We start from the raw sequence: 14639 nt of genomic DNA, 5'->3' as shown, positions 1-14639 counted from the left end.
CCAAGGCTCCAGAAGGTTCCAGGGAAGAAACTGGTATTCCCACACTGATGCAGTGGGAAGAGCACTGGACAGGGAGCCCGGACGGTGTAGGCCTGTCCTTGCTCTGATTTGGGTCTCTTGTGTTTCTGTCTGTAAAACGGGGTAAGGAGTAATGCCACGACAGGGCCCCTGCATCGCTCCCCACCACCCCACCACCCCTCCAGGGCCTGTGTGACCTCTGTGACCCGGCTTCCCACCTCCAATCTCTTTCTGTCCTCCTCTTGTTTTCTGGTGAGTTCCCCACTGCTCACTCTTTGGGTTTCAACCCAGAGGCTGCCTCCTCCTAGAAGCCTGCCCTGACCCCCGGCTTGGGTTCAGGGCCTCATCAGGCTTGGGTTCAGGGCCTCATCAGGACCTCACAGATGACTCAGAACAGTGATCCCTGTGGCTTCTCAGTCTCCCCCACCAGCTGTGGGCCTGGAAAGCTGAGGCAATTTGTCTTGTTCACCACAGTGTCCCCAGCCCCTACGTCAGTGCCTGGCCTGCACCGTAACTTTGTCGAGTGAACAAATGGTTATTGTCACATTTTCCGCTCCAATCTGTCTGCCTCTTTCGGGGGGCCTCCGTGGGGGCGTTCGGTCCTTCCTTCCTCTCCTTCCCACCCCCCTCCCTTCGCTCACAAATATTTATGGAGCCCCTACTATGTGCCAGGTGGTGTTCTAGGCATGGGAGATACAGGCCAGGCCCCCTGCCCTTGTGGAACCGAGGCGAGCAAACCCAAGAAAACAAATACATAAAATAATCTCAGGTGTTGCACACGGCGAGTGAGGCAAACCAGAGCTGTTGAAGGGGTGTTCGGGGGCCCGGCTGTGAAGGTACCATGTCTCAGAGCCGGAGGCGTGGGTGATGGGGAGCTGGCCGGGGAAGCACTGGGGGACGTCCCAGTGCTGGTCCCTTTGCCCAACCTCTCCCCCCTTTTCCCCCAGCCCCTAACAACCACCGCTCTATTCTGTTTCTGTGAATTCGGTTTTTGTGATTCCTCCTACAAGCGAGATCACCCATGGTCTTTCTCTGTCTGAATTACTTCACTTAGCCAAATGCCCTTCCGGTCCATCCCTGTTGTCACACGTGGCGGGCCTTCCTTCTTCCTAGGGCTGAGGAATATTGCATTCTGTCCCTTTCCTTCTCACGTTTTCGTCACCTATTCGTCAGTCGCTGGCACTTAGGTTGTTTCCATGGCTTCCATGGCTTCCATGGCTTTTGTAAGTCGCGCTTCCATGAACGTTGGGGGTGCCGATCGGTCTTTGAGCTTCTGATTTCATTTTCTTCGGCCACACGCCAGGAGGTGACACAGCCGGGGCACGTGCTGGTTCTGTTTTTGGCAGAAAAGGAACCTCCGTGCTCTTTTCCATAGTGGCTCGCACCGATTTATGATTGCACCAGCAGCCCGCAAAGGTTCCCGTTTCTCCACAGCCGTGCCAGCGTTTGGTGTCTCTTGTCTTTTTGGTAATAGCTATTTCGACAGGTGTGCAGCGATATCTCATTGTGGTTTGGACTTGCGGTTGCCTGATGATGAGTGATGGTTGAGCACCTTTTCATGTACTTGTTGGCCAACTGGGTGTCTTCTTTGGAAAAATGTCTACACAAATACTCTTTTTTTAAATGTTTATTTATTTTGGAGAGAGAGAGCGAGAGAGCGAGAGCAAGGGAGGAGCAGAGAGAGAGGGAGACACAGAATCCGAAGCAGGCTCCGGGCTCTGAGCTGTCAGCACAGAGCCCGACGCGGGGCTCGAACTCACGGACCGCGAGATCATGACCTGAGTGGAAGTCGGATGCCTAACCGACTCAGCCACCCAGGTGCCCCTACTCTGTGTATTTTTCAATTGGATTTTTTTGTCTGCTATTGTGTTGTAGGAGTTCTTTATATTTTTTTGGATATTAACCCTTTATTAGATACGTGTTTACAAATATTTTCTCCCATCCCAAAGGCTGCCTTTTCATTTTATTATTTTTACTTTATTTTATTTATTATTATTAATTCCAGTTAGTTAACATACAGTGCTGTGTTAGTTTCAGGTGTGCACCATAGCGATTCAACACGTCCATACAACACCCAGTATATTCTATACAACACCCGGTCCTCATCACAAGTGTGCTCCTTAATCCCCAGCCCCTAGGTCCCCCATTCCCCTACCCCCTTCCCTCTGGTAACCATCAATTTGTTCTCTATAGTCAAGAGTCTGTTTCTTGGTTTGCCTCTCTTTCTTTCTTTTTCCCTTTGCTCCTTTGTTTTGTTTCTTCAATTCCACACGTAAACTCAATGGTATTTGTCTTTCTCTGACTTTGTTGCTTAACATTATACTCTCTAGCTCCGTGCGTGTCATTGCAAATGGCAAGATTTAATTCTTTTTTTTATGGCTGAGTAATAGTCCATTGTATATATAGCCCACGTCTTTATCCATTCGCCTATCGATGGACACTTGAGCTGCTGCCTTTTCATTTTGTTGGTTTTCTCTTTTGCTTTGTAGAAGCTTTTTAGTTGGACGTGGTCCTTATTTGTTGATTTTTGCTTTTGTTGCCTGTGTTTTTGTTGTCACATCTGTTTTGTTAAGTTTATTTATTTATTTTGAGAGAAAGAGTGAGCATGAGCAGGGGAGGGGCCGAGAGAGAGCGAGCACAAGAGAGAATCCCAAGCAGGCTCCACGCTGTCAGCATGGAGCCCGACCTGAGGCTCGAACTCACAAACCTCGAGATCATGACCTGAGCCGAAATCAAGAGCTGGACGCTTAACCGACTGAGTCACCCAGATGCCCCTGTTGTCATATCTGAACAATCATTGTCAAGACCAATGTCAAGGAGTTTTCCCCTGTGTTTCCTTCTAGGAGTTTTATGGTTTCAGGTCCTAGGTTTAAGCCTTTAATCAATTTCCAGTTAATTTTTGTGAGTGGTGTAAGGCGAGTGGTCTAATTTCATGCGTTGCATGTGAATATTCAGTTTTCCCATTTGTTGAAGAGACTGTCTTTCCTCATTGAGTATCCCTGGCTCTTTTGTCAAATATCATTTGGCCATATTTGTGTGGATTTATTTCTGGGCCCTTGATTGTTTTCCTACCGGTATCCGATTGGTTTGATCACTATAGCTTTGCAATACTGATTTATGGTGTTAAAAGATCTGCCTGAGCTGGGGGAGGATGGATAGGGGGAGAGACAGCAGGAGTGGCCCAGGTCTGACGCAGCCTCCAGGCAGAGATGGGTCAGCTGAGCCCATTTCATGCTCAGTCCTGGTGTGAGGGGTCTGAGCGTGCACTGAGGATGGGCCTGGGGCTTCGGGTGTCTGGACATCCCTGGGTGTCTGGACCTGTGGGATGGACCTCAGCAAGAGGGAAAGGAGGGCGGGGTTTGCGCAATGGCTGCAGGCTCATTTGCATTTGATTTGCATGTGGAGTGGAGGGGTCTTGTTGAAAGCTGGAAAGGCCTGCACCAGTCCCTTGGGTGGAGGGGCTTGGGTGTTACATTTCCACAAAGATTCTGTCTCCGGGCCACGACCTTCCAGTTCAGGAGGGGCCCTACTTCTCCACCTGCCTCTGGCCTGGCCCTGCCATCTGGGGTTGGGACAAAGGCCCCTCACCCTCTGAACCTTTTTTCCCCTGTAGAATCCCATCTGTCAGGCCCAGCCTCTGATCTGGGGCAGCTCCATTAGCGCAGACCCAAGAGTGGAGGGAGGGGACAGCCCCCTAACCCTAAGGGGACCCAAGCCTCTCCTCCCAGCCTCTGCCATCTGTCCTGAGCAGCACTAGTGTCCTCCTGTTTCTGCCACCTGCTCGATGTGATTCGGGCCAGTCAACCTCCTCCTGGGTCTTGGTTCCCCCCGTGTGTCACACGCAGAGGTGGGATTGGGTGTTTTTCCCGAAGAGGAGTAACTCGTGTCTCACTCTTGTAATTGCTGTCGTATCCGTATCCCACCTGTTCTATTAGTGACTTCCACATTTTAAAGGAAACGTGTGCTCCTTGGCTTAAACGGATTCAGCGTGAAAGGAAATTTCATACTTTCTCTGTGAGTGGAAACTCAGCATCATTTGCCGTAATTAGAAAACTTCTGGGGGGGAAAATAACGGAATGGGAATAAAACAATGTTCTTAAACTCTAATCCTGCTTCAAGTGAAAGAAGGCTGACCCATTTGTGTGATAGTCCAGAAAAGACGAAAGCGTAGGGAAAGAAAACAGACCGGTGGCTGCCAGAGCGAGGGGGAGGGACGTGACCGTAAAACACACGAGGGAGGTTGTCCAGGTGACGGAAGCCACTCCTCCATGGCAGCAATTGCAGCTGGACACATTTGTCAAAAATCAGCCAAGTATACACCGGAAGTTGGTGAATTTCCTTTAACAAGACCCATTTTTATAAAGGAACAGATACAAATCCCAGTTTGGCCCTGAGTCTGCGGCCCCCTGTCGTGGGCGAAATGGACACGGATGAAGGCTAGAAAGAGTGAAAGAGAATCGAAGAGAAAACAACTTCCACTCTAGACCTGTGCTAATACGATAGACACTAGCCTTGTGTGGCCTTTCCATTTAAATAACTAAAACTCGATAAAATGCAAAATTCAGGATTTTTTTTTTAAGTTTATTTATTTAGCTTGAGGTGGGGGGTGGAGGGCAGAGAGAGGGAGAGACAGAATCCCAAGCAGACTCTGTGCTGTGGGCGCAGAGAGCCTGACCCTGGGTTGGGCTCAATCTCACAGGTTCGTGAGCCAAAATCAAGAGTTGGCTGCCTAACCGACTGAGCCACCCAGGCAGCCCGAAGACCTCAGGATTAAAAGAATTCTGGGCTCTCCAGATTCACAACTCGACCCTGTTCCTGGGGCGTGAGGATTTGGGAGTGGAGAGCCGATGTGGCTCAGTCTGGACCAAATCCAGCGGGATCTTCAAGCCTGTCTTCATCTTGCCCTGGTTCCAGCAGCTGCCAGCCTGTCTCTAACCCCCAGGAGACTGCTGCCAGCCCCGATTGTTCTGTGCGGGCACCCTGTTCAGCCCGCTACAGGGTGCAAGCACGTATGCTCTCTGCCAGGGTTTGCGATTTATTGGGAACCCCCATGGTTGTGCGGTATGATCTCTGCTATTGTCATCAGCAATGAGCATAACGCACATTTATTGAGCCATGCTTTGGCCAGGTCCTGTGCTAAGGGTTTTGTGCGCATCATGCTGGGGGCTCAAGGTAACTCCTTGCAATGTAGGTGCAATTATTCCCATTAAAGATAGGGGGCTGAACGTTCAGAGTTTAAGGAACTTTCCCAAGTCTGGCAGCAGGTGGGTGGGTAGAGCTGGGATTAGAACTCTGACCGGCTGACCCCAGAATGCTTGATCTTGATCTGAAACTGCTGCTTTTTTTTTTTCTTTTCTTTTAATTTTTTTTTAACGTTTATTTATTTTTGAGACAGAGAGAGACAGAGCATGAACGGGGGAGGGGCAGAGAGAGAGGGAGACACAGAATCGGAAACAGGCTCCAGGCTCTGAGCCATCAGCCCAGAGCCTGATGCGGGGCTCGAACTCACAGACCGCGAGATCGTGACCTGAGCCGAAGTCGGACGCTTAACCGACTGAGCCACCCAGGCGCCCCTGAAACTGCTGCTTTTTATCTTTAAACTCTAGACTCTTCTCTGTGGCCTACAGCAATTTCATGTCAGTCTTTTTCCTGTCTCTCCATTCCAGTTGTTGGCCTTTTGGCTCAAATATACCAAACTCACTCTTGCCCCAGGACCTTTGCACATGTTTGTTCCTCCTAGCCTTCCCTAGATTTGCACATGTCTGCCTCTTTTTTACGCTTTAGGCTTCACCTCAGAGAGGCCTCCCTGACTGTGCTATACAAAGCAGCCCCTTTTCCATTACGCCCATTGCTTTACTCTGCTTTATTTTTATTTATAACATGTCTCACTTGTCGGTTCACTTACTCATCTATTGTTCTGTCTCCCTCACTAGAATGTAACTCCCTGTGTTCCCGTCTGTCTTCCTAGTAACCGGCACAGACCAGGGGCTCAGAAAATATTTGTTGAATGAGTAAATACATCCTGAAACAAACCAAGAGGAGATGAAGGGGGGAGGTCTGCAGGGATGAGGGTAACTTGGACAGTCCTCTCTCCAAACTGGAAGCTGCTGTCTCCTAGCTGTCCAGACAGACAGAAAGCCGAGGCAGAGGGGAGGCGGAGGAATGCTGAGCCCGAGCAGCAGCTCAGTGATAACAGCCACACCTGGAGAGCTCGCTTTTTATGCTCCCCAAGCCCTTTCTCAGGTGACACACCATGGGATTGTCCAGGAGGTCAGCTGGGTGCTATAATCACCTCCACTTACCCGATAAGAAGTCTCCCGACTGCCTGCCGAGTCAGGAGACGTGCCCCAGGCCAGTTTGAGACAGGGGGCTGTGGAAGCCCAGAGGAGAGACTCCTAACCAGCCTGAGGTCAGTGGGAGCTGCCCAAGCTAGAAGCGGGAGGGGACCTCCTCCAGGGGGTTTCAACCTTGGCTGCACATGGAAACCTGATATCTGGGCCCCTCTCTTAGAGGTTCAGATGTGGTTGGTCTGGGGTGCAACCTGGACGTTGGAATTTGTAAAAAGTCCCTAGGTATTATCTCCTGCTGAATAACAAATCATCACCACACTTAGTGGCTTAAGACAACAATAATCTTTTTTTTTTTTTTTCATCTCTTTTATGGTTTCTGTTGGATAAGAACTCAGGAAGGGCTTGGCTTGGCAGTTCTCTCTGAACTTCTCATGAGGTCTCACCTGAAGGCTCGATAGGCTGCCTCCCCCGGGACCAGAAAGCTCAGACACAGGAACTGTCCTTGGTCACCAGTCTCCCCCCTCCCCCCCCCCCCCCCCCCCCCCCCCCAGTGCATGCCTCTCAAACCACTTCAAGGCCAGGCTCCCCCTGCCAAAACAAAATACAGCCATGGGGTGCACAGAGGATAGGGAGCTGGTATCTGAGGCTGATTTCATCTCAGTTTCGAGCTGAGTGGAGAAAACACTGCCAAGGTCAGGATGCGACCCTAAGGATCATCTAGCTCCCTTTCATCTGGGCACACTAATGACAGCTTGTCCACCTCCTTATTCTTTTAAAAAAAAATTTTTTTTAAATGTTTATTTATTTTTGAGAAAGAAACAGAATGCGAGTGGGTTAGGGGCAGAGAGAGAGGGAGACACAGAATCCAAAGCAGGCTCCAGGCCCCGAGCTGTCAGCACAGAGCCCGACGCGGGACTCAAACTCACAAACTGCAAGATCACGACCTGAGCCGAAGTCGGACGCTCAACCGACTGAACCACCCGGGCGCCCCTATCCTGTTTGTTTTAAGCTCCAGGGTACATAGGGCAGAGGCAAGTTTGGAACACGCAAGGGTCAGCAGGACCTTTATCCAAGCATCTCAAATCTCTCCTAACCCCTGATTAAAGTTGTACATCTGAGAGAAGAATTCAACCATGACACCATTGTTGTTATTCCCATTTTAATGACAGGGAAGCTAAGGTCCGGCAGACACCCTAGCAAGGTGTTCACAGAGTCATATGCTTCTGTAAAACTTGCCAAAGTAAGGTATTTAAACCTCACTCTGTTAAAACCACCTTCTCTTTCCATCCAGACTTCCCTTTGTGTCAGATGATGTCGGAGTGCGTGTGACCGTCTGGGGGATTTGGCCAAGGGAACCCTGACGTTTAGTACGGGCTTCGTGGTTTTATTTACGTTGTTTTCAGTCACTTTTGTGAAAAGTTATTGCCAACTGCTAATGACTTCCAGGAATACCCTTACCTAGCACACTGAGGTGTGCTGTGACATAAAGGTGCACCAGGGTGAAAGGTCATCTCTCTCTGTCTCTCTCTCTCGCCTGAAGAAGCTTGTTTGTGAAAAGTATCAGGGAGGTATGCCAAATATGTAATTCATAGAAATAATATTATTTTCCTGGATTTTGCAACATTTGTGGAATTTTCATTTGTTGAGGTTTCTTCTGTCTTTCGAACCAAATCATCACTTTATTACCTAATTTTATATTTGTGATTTTGTAGGTCTTTCCTTAAATAGATCTCCCTAAATTGTACGAGCCTCAGGAAGTATGTAGTCTACATCTGCCCCTGCTTTGTGTCTTTTGTGATCACAGGATCCTCCTTGCCTCCCCTCACTGCTGCTGCCAACACGTGTTGTATATTCACATGGGAACATAACAACGGTTCAGAGGACTCCTGCTGAATCCAGATAAACAATGCTTTTCTCATCTATAAAATGAGAAGGATAATAGAACCTCTCTTCTCACATGGTAAGGGAGTCAAGTGAGAAAATGTGTGTCAGGCCTCGAGCACAGTCTAGCAAAGGGCACAGTTAATGCCAACTTTGATATTTCGCTGCTCCTCCCAGATATAGTCAGACTTCCTGCTTCGGATGCTATCTACTCTGATTTGATTGGTGCTCATGCCAGAATGTGCAATCATTGTCAGCTATTGGTATACTATTAGTCCCCCCTCCCCGACCTGCCCAAGGTATTTGCACAGTAAGTGCTCAATCATTGAAAATCCAATCAAAGAGTGAAGATCACCATCTGGACTAGAAAACAGAGGTCAGTTCCAACTTAACAATGCCCTAGACCCAAATAGTGAGTTGCAGTTATGAAATTTCCTTATCTTGAAGGGTGCTTAGAGTTAATTTATTCTAGTCCTTTTAAAAAATGTGTTTTTTGGGGCGCCTGGGTGGCTCAGTCGGTTGAGCGCCGACTTCGGCTCAGGTCACGATCTCGCGGTCCGTGAGTTCGAGCCCCGCATCGGGCCCCTGTGCTGACAGCTCAGAGCCCGGAGCCTGTTTCGGATTCTGTGTCTCCCTCTCTCTGACCCTCCCCCATTCATGCTCTGTCTCTCTCTGTCTCAAAAATAAATAAACGTTAAAAAAAAAAAAAATTTTTAAAAATGTGTTTTTTTTTCCCTTGACAATTTAAGTGTTGGAAATCGGAAAATCCATAAAAACACAAAAAAGAGTTGACTGCTGTTTTTATAAATGATTACACATAAACACGTGATATTACAATTATGTATTTAATACGTAGTTATGTTGTACATAGTGCTTTGAAACATACTTTTAAAAAGCTTTCTTAGCATTTTCCTCATACTTTAAGTATCTTTAACTACATCATTTTTAATAGCTGCATAACCTTCCTCATCACAAAGTGGGGTAATTAAAGGTTCCTATCTCAAAGGGTTATGCCATGAGCACTGACAAGAGTTATGTTATGTAAAGCTACCTGGCAGGTAAAAAGCTCAGTAGACTTAGCTCTTCCGCAGGATGGATGTATATAACCGACCTTCTTTTGCTGAGCATTGGAATGATTTCCATTCTTTTGCTATCGTAAATAACGCTAGGCTGCATTAATCTTTGCTCATATCTTTGGTCATTTCCTTAGTAAAATTCGGTACTGCTGGATATGCATATTTTACAATTTACCACGGTGCAGTTAGGGAAACAGAGAGGGAAAGGGGCTAGCCCGGGCTCACATAGCCAGCTGCAAAGTCGGAACTAGGGACTAGGTGGGGCCCCTAAATGGTGCCACAGTCTGTTGGGGACCAGGAGAAAGTCCTGGCAGAGCAAGGGAAATAACTAGGCTCCGGAGTTGCAGTGGCCCGGGGAAGAACAGGCCGGAGGGGTTGAGCCGGGGCGGAGCTGGGCTGCTGGGGCTGCACGCGGGGTCCCTGGGCTGAAGCTAAGCGGTCGCCTGGCAACCCGGATGGCGCGGCGTTCGAACGGAAGCGAGGAACCAATCAGGATGTCCGGGGCAAACCATTCCGGCGACGGGGGGAGACTGGCGAACTCACTTCCCCTTCCTCTGCGCCCCCCCGGGCCTCCGCTCTGGTGGGGGCCTGAGGACAGTCAGGTACCCCGTCCACCTCCGGTGCGCAGAGCAGTTCCGAAGACGCCCCTGCGGGTCCTCATGCGGGCCTGGGGCCTTCAGAGCAGCGTTGGGCGCGGCCATTCCAACCTCGGGTCCGAGCTGTCAGCCTGTCTAAGACCCGTATTGGAGGAGCCAGGACTGTCCTAGAGCCGGCTCCAGGTGAGGGGGCGGGTGGTCTGGGGCGCGCGCTGGGGTCCGAGGGGCTCCGTGAGCGCCTGCTGTATGCGTCCTGCCCGCGTCGTATGTGTGGGGAGGAGTTGGTACCCCATTTCACGGATGAGAGGGAATGAGGTGCGGAGAGGCAAGTGGCCTGGCACAGCGAGGTCTGGTGGGGAATCCAGTTCAGGTCTTTCTGCTCCGCCTCGAAGTCTCCAGTCGGGGTAGATCAGGATTGGCCTTGGGAGGCCCAGACACGCAGCTGGGGGTCAGCTTCTCAGCCTCTTAGCTGCAAGGCTGCCGAGCCCTGGAGCCCTGGCTGGATGATCTCCCTCCTGCCCCACTCTCCCGCGCAGTCCTCTGGGTGCCCCTTCTGGGCATCTGTCTTCCCTTCTCTGGAACGAGGGCTGTTCTGGGGGGATCCGAGGGGACTGACGTTTCTGGGGTAGATACTAGGTGGGCAGCAGGTGTTCTGGAGCCGCTTTTAGATTCTTGGGAATCTGCCCCAAGTTGGGGGAATGGGTAGAGGCAGCCGCTCAACCTGAAGCCACTAGTCACCAGAGACTTTGGAGTTGGGGACGGGGCCGCGACGGGTCCCAGTGGAGCATCTGACTTGGGCTGAGCCCTGCCTCCTGGGGATGCTCTGGGAACTCAGAAAGAAATGAACTCTTTCATTTAATCTCTCAACAAATATTTATTGAGTTTATATGCCCTGCCCTCCCCCTTTTCTATTTTGTTTCTCTCAGTGGCATTTACCCATCTGATGTCCTATGTCTTTCAGTTATTAGGGAGCTGATTATCTTCCTCGGCTGGAATGCGATGCAGGGAGGGGCTAGGGTGAGGCAAAATTGAGGGGTGCCCAAACCTCTAATCAAGCTAACTAAAGCTAACAGTTATTGACCATTTGCTGTCTGTCCTGCTGGTGGAGATCGACTCACATGGTCTCTGTCACCATTACAAGCACATGCCCAGCCCAGCTGTCCCACTTCTAAGGCAACACAACGTCGGTGCGGTGACGCTGCAGGGTGGTTTGTAACAGGGTGCGTCTGGACACACACTAAGTGCTCATCAGCAGGGGCTGATAGGCTCCTTACGTACTGATGTGGCACCACAGATGTTATTGAACAATGTATATTATTAAGTATATTAATAACACATTATAATTAATAATATATTAACAACATTCTTTAAAAAAATTTTTTTTAACGTTTATTTATTTTTGAGACAGAGAGAGACAGAGCATGAACAGGGGAGGGGCAGAGAGAGAGGGAGACACAGAATCTGAAGCAGGCTCCAGGCTCTGAGCTGTCAGCACAGAGCCCGACGCGGGGCTCGAACTCACGGACCGTGAGATCATGACCCGAGCCGAAGTCGACGCTTAACCGACCGACCCACCCAGGCGCCCCTTAACAACATTCTTAAAACAACACGTACTATTGAGTAAAAAGAGCAAGGTAAAAACAGTACGCGCAGCATTTTGCCATACGTGTAAAAAAAAAAAAAAAAGAAAGAAAGAATATATGTCCATTATTGTTGCTTGTATCTGCCTAAAATCTCCCTGGAAGGACACACAGCTGTCTGGTTGCAGGGAGGGGAACTGGGTGGCTGGGGATAGGAGTGGAAAGGAGTTTATTTTTACCTTATTCTCCTTAGAGTTTTTGTTGGGTCATGTGCATATATCACCTGGTTGAAAAATTATGTGTATATATATATGTATATATATATATATATATACACACATATATGTGTATATATATACACATATATGTATATATGTATATGCATATGTTATATGTATAGATATGTATATATATTATATACATATATATGCATATGCATATATGTATATATTATATACATATGTATGTGCATATGCATATATGTATATATTATACACATATAATATATATATGTCATTATAGATTATATATTTAATCATAAGACCACTGCCCTCTCTGTGATCTGTCATTGACTTGCTGTGTGACTTTGGGCAAGTTTCTTCACGTCTCCTGGCCAAGATAAGAAGCCACGATAGTGAGCTCAGGCCTGGACAGAAGGTAATCCAGGACAGGAAGTGGGCTTGCCTGTGAGTTGGCCCCAACCTCCGCCTTCCCAGCCTCGTGAGCCAGGCCCTTCTCTAAGGCTTTGCATGTGGTCTCTCTCCGTCTCCACCGCAAGCCCCTCTGTCCCCATTTTGCAACTTGAGGTACAAACAGGCGCAGCTAATTGGGTTGATGGAGTTGGGCCGACTAGGAGATCAGTGCTCCAGGCGTCTGTGCCCACACCCCTCCTTCAGCCCACTCACCTCTCCCTTGCTGAGATGTGTGCCAGGGTGCCCTGGACAAGGCTGGTTCTGGGCAAGGCTGACTGCAGGCAGGCCAGGGCATGAGAATCTGGGGAGACTCCAGAAATAGAATGGGGCCTGCCGTGGCCCTGGAGGATGCCCTGCTGGGTGTCTCTGACCCGGACAGCTGGGCTGAAATCGAGCTGGGCTGCCCTATTGGCCCGCCCCTTCAATGCTGCCTGGAGCCTTCCTGATCCTTTTCTGGGGCAGGTGAGGGCCACCCTGTCTCCACCCAAGTCAGGGCCTGGCTTCTAATGAGCAGCAAGAGAAGGAGGTGGAAGGAAGGGGTGGGGTGGGGGTGCAGAATGTCATGAAAATTGTAAACATCGAAACCACACCTCTTGCCCCCTAGACAAAGAATAAAAATCACGAACACCTCTCGATGAGCACTTCCCTCTGCCAGGTACTTTATGAGCATGTGCTCGTTTGATTCTTGCAATTTTGTGCTGTTATTTTTTTCCACCTCACAAAAGGAAACTGAATGCAGGAGAGGTTTAGTGACTTGGGCGAGGTCACCCAGAGCAGGAATTCCGATCCAGTGGGTCTGACCCAGACTCTGTGCTCCTTCTTTTTCTTCTCTTGGTAAAATGTATATAACATAAAGTCTCACATCTTAACCATTTGTTAAGGGTTCAGTTCAGGGGCATTAAGTCTGTTCGCACTGTGGTGCAACCATGGTGATTCTCTTTAAAAAGTTTTCCTAACCATCATATTGTTTTCACAGCAGTTATGCTGGCTTATTTTATTTTATTTTATTTTGTTTTGTTTTATTTTTTGCACCATTTTATATTCCCACCAACAGTGTTCAAGGGTTCCAGTTTCTTCACATCCTCACCAACATTTGTTATTTTCTGTTTTTGGGTTTTTTTGTTTTTTTGTTTTTTTGTTTGCTTATATGTTTTGATATTGTCATCTTAATGGATGTGACATGTTATGTCATTGTAGTTTTGATTTACATTTCCCACATGATTCATGATATTGAGCATCTTGTCATGTGGCTATCAGTCCTTTGTACACTTTCTTTGAAGAAATGTCTGTTCGACTCTGCATGCTTGGATTTGCAAACTTTGAGAAAAGTGGGTCAACGTTCGGGGTGATGAAGTCCTCACCCAGGAGCTGGGCATCGGAGTATCACATTTTGGTGGCATTTGTCATGCACAGGTTGGGAGAGGGGCACTGTTACAAGTCCTATTTTACGGTTGGGGAAACTGAGGCATGGGAATGTCGATTATCTTACCCAGGAGCTCAGTGCTACTCCGGGGGAGCTGGGATTTGAACCCTGGCAGGCTGGATGCAGAGTCTGTGCTACAGAGGTGGCCCTAGGGCTGGAGCGGGGAAGGGCACTGTAGGAGCAGACCCCGGCCGTGCAAAAGTTTGGATGTGATGTCTTTGGAGGAAGAACGGGGCTCATCTGAAGTGGCCAGAGCCCAGCTTGAAGGGGGAGGCTGGAGGGGAGGGGGAGAGATGGGGGAAGCCCTGGGGTGAGGCAAGAGGTTTGGAGGAGGCTTGGTGGTGAAGGGCCTTTGTCTCTGAGGTGGCCTGGTTTCCAGTCCTGCCACTTAGTCAATGGTGTGCCGTGTGCACACCTGTATGCTTGGTCCCGGGAGAGGATGAGAATACAGAAATAGGAAATGAGTGATCAGTAAGTGAATATCTAAAACGACAGGGTGGGATGAATGCGTGGAAGGGAACAGATAGACGAGAGAGTTGGCAGGAGCCTCAGGGCGGTCAGGGGGGCCTCTTTGAGAAGGTGGGACCTGAAGAAGGTGAGCTAAGAGGTTTGAAGCAGAGGACAAATGGTGCAGAGTCGGTGAGGCGAGAAAGACCTTAGGGTGTTCAAGACGAGCAGGGAGCGGTATGTAGCTGCAGCAGAAAAGGCCGGAGCTGAGGTGGGAGGGGAGGGCGGGACCCCGATCCTGGAAGGCCTGAGTGCCAAGTTAGAGAGTCTGGGTTTTACTCTAAGGTGATGGGGAGCCATAAGTGGGCCTAGGCAGAGCAGTGATGAGATCTGATGTCTGTTGGGAAAACATTGCCATATTGCCATTTTTTAATGTTTATTTATTTTTGAGAGAGAGAAAGAGAGAGAGAGAGTGTGTGTGTGAGCAGGGGAGGAGCAGAGAGAGAGAGAGAGAGAAAGGAAGACACAGAATCTGAAGCAGGCTCCAGGCTCTGAGCTGTCAGCACTGAGCCTCACATGGGACTCGAACCCATGAGATCGTGACCTGAGCCGAAGTTGGGAGGTGAGTGACTGAAT

At 49.2% G+C, this 14639-nt stretch overlaps 1 protein-coding gene across 9 annotated transcripts in view; it reads left to right on the top strand.

Annotated features, from left to right (window-relative positions):
• Positions 1-14639, top strand: part of FAM110A (family with sequence similarity 110 member A) — a 151006-nt gene that overhangs the window by 108144 nt on the left and 28223 nt on the right. Inside the window, exon 1 of one of the 9 annotated variants that reach the window (XR_009248913.1) lies at positions 9070-10044. The exons of 7 other annotated variants lie outside the window; for them this stretch is intronic. The gene's annotated coding sequence lies outside the window, so the exon portion shown is untranslated. Of the gene's footprint in view, positions 1-9069; positions 10045-14639 lie in introns of those variants that run through there. One more of the 9 variants, XM_058685166.1, reaches the window with a different exon arrangement.

This window comes from Neofelis nebulosa, chromosome 9 (genome assembly GCF_028018385.1).
Source record: "Neofelis nebulosa isolate mNeoNeb1 chromosome 9, mNeoNeb1.pri, whole genome shotgun sequence".
Classification (NCBI taxonomy): Eukaryota; Metazoa; Chordata; class Mammalia; order Carnivora; family Felidae; genus Neofelis; species Neofelis nebulosa.
This window is presented reverse-complemented; position numbering and strand designations above follow the sequence as displayed.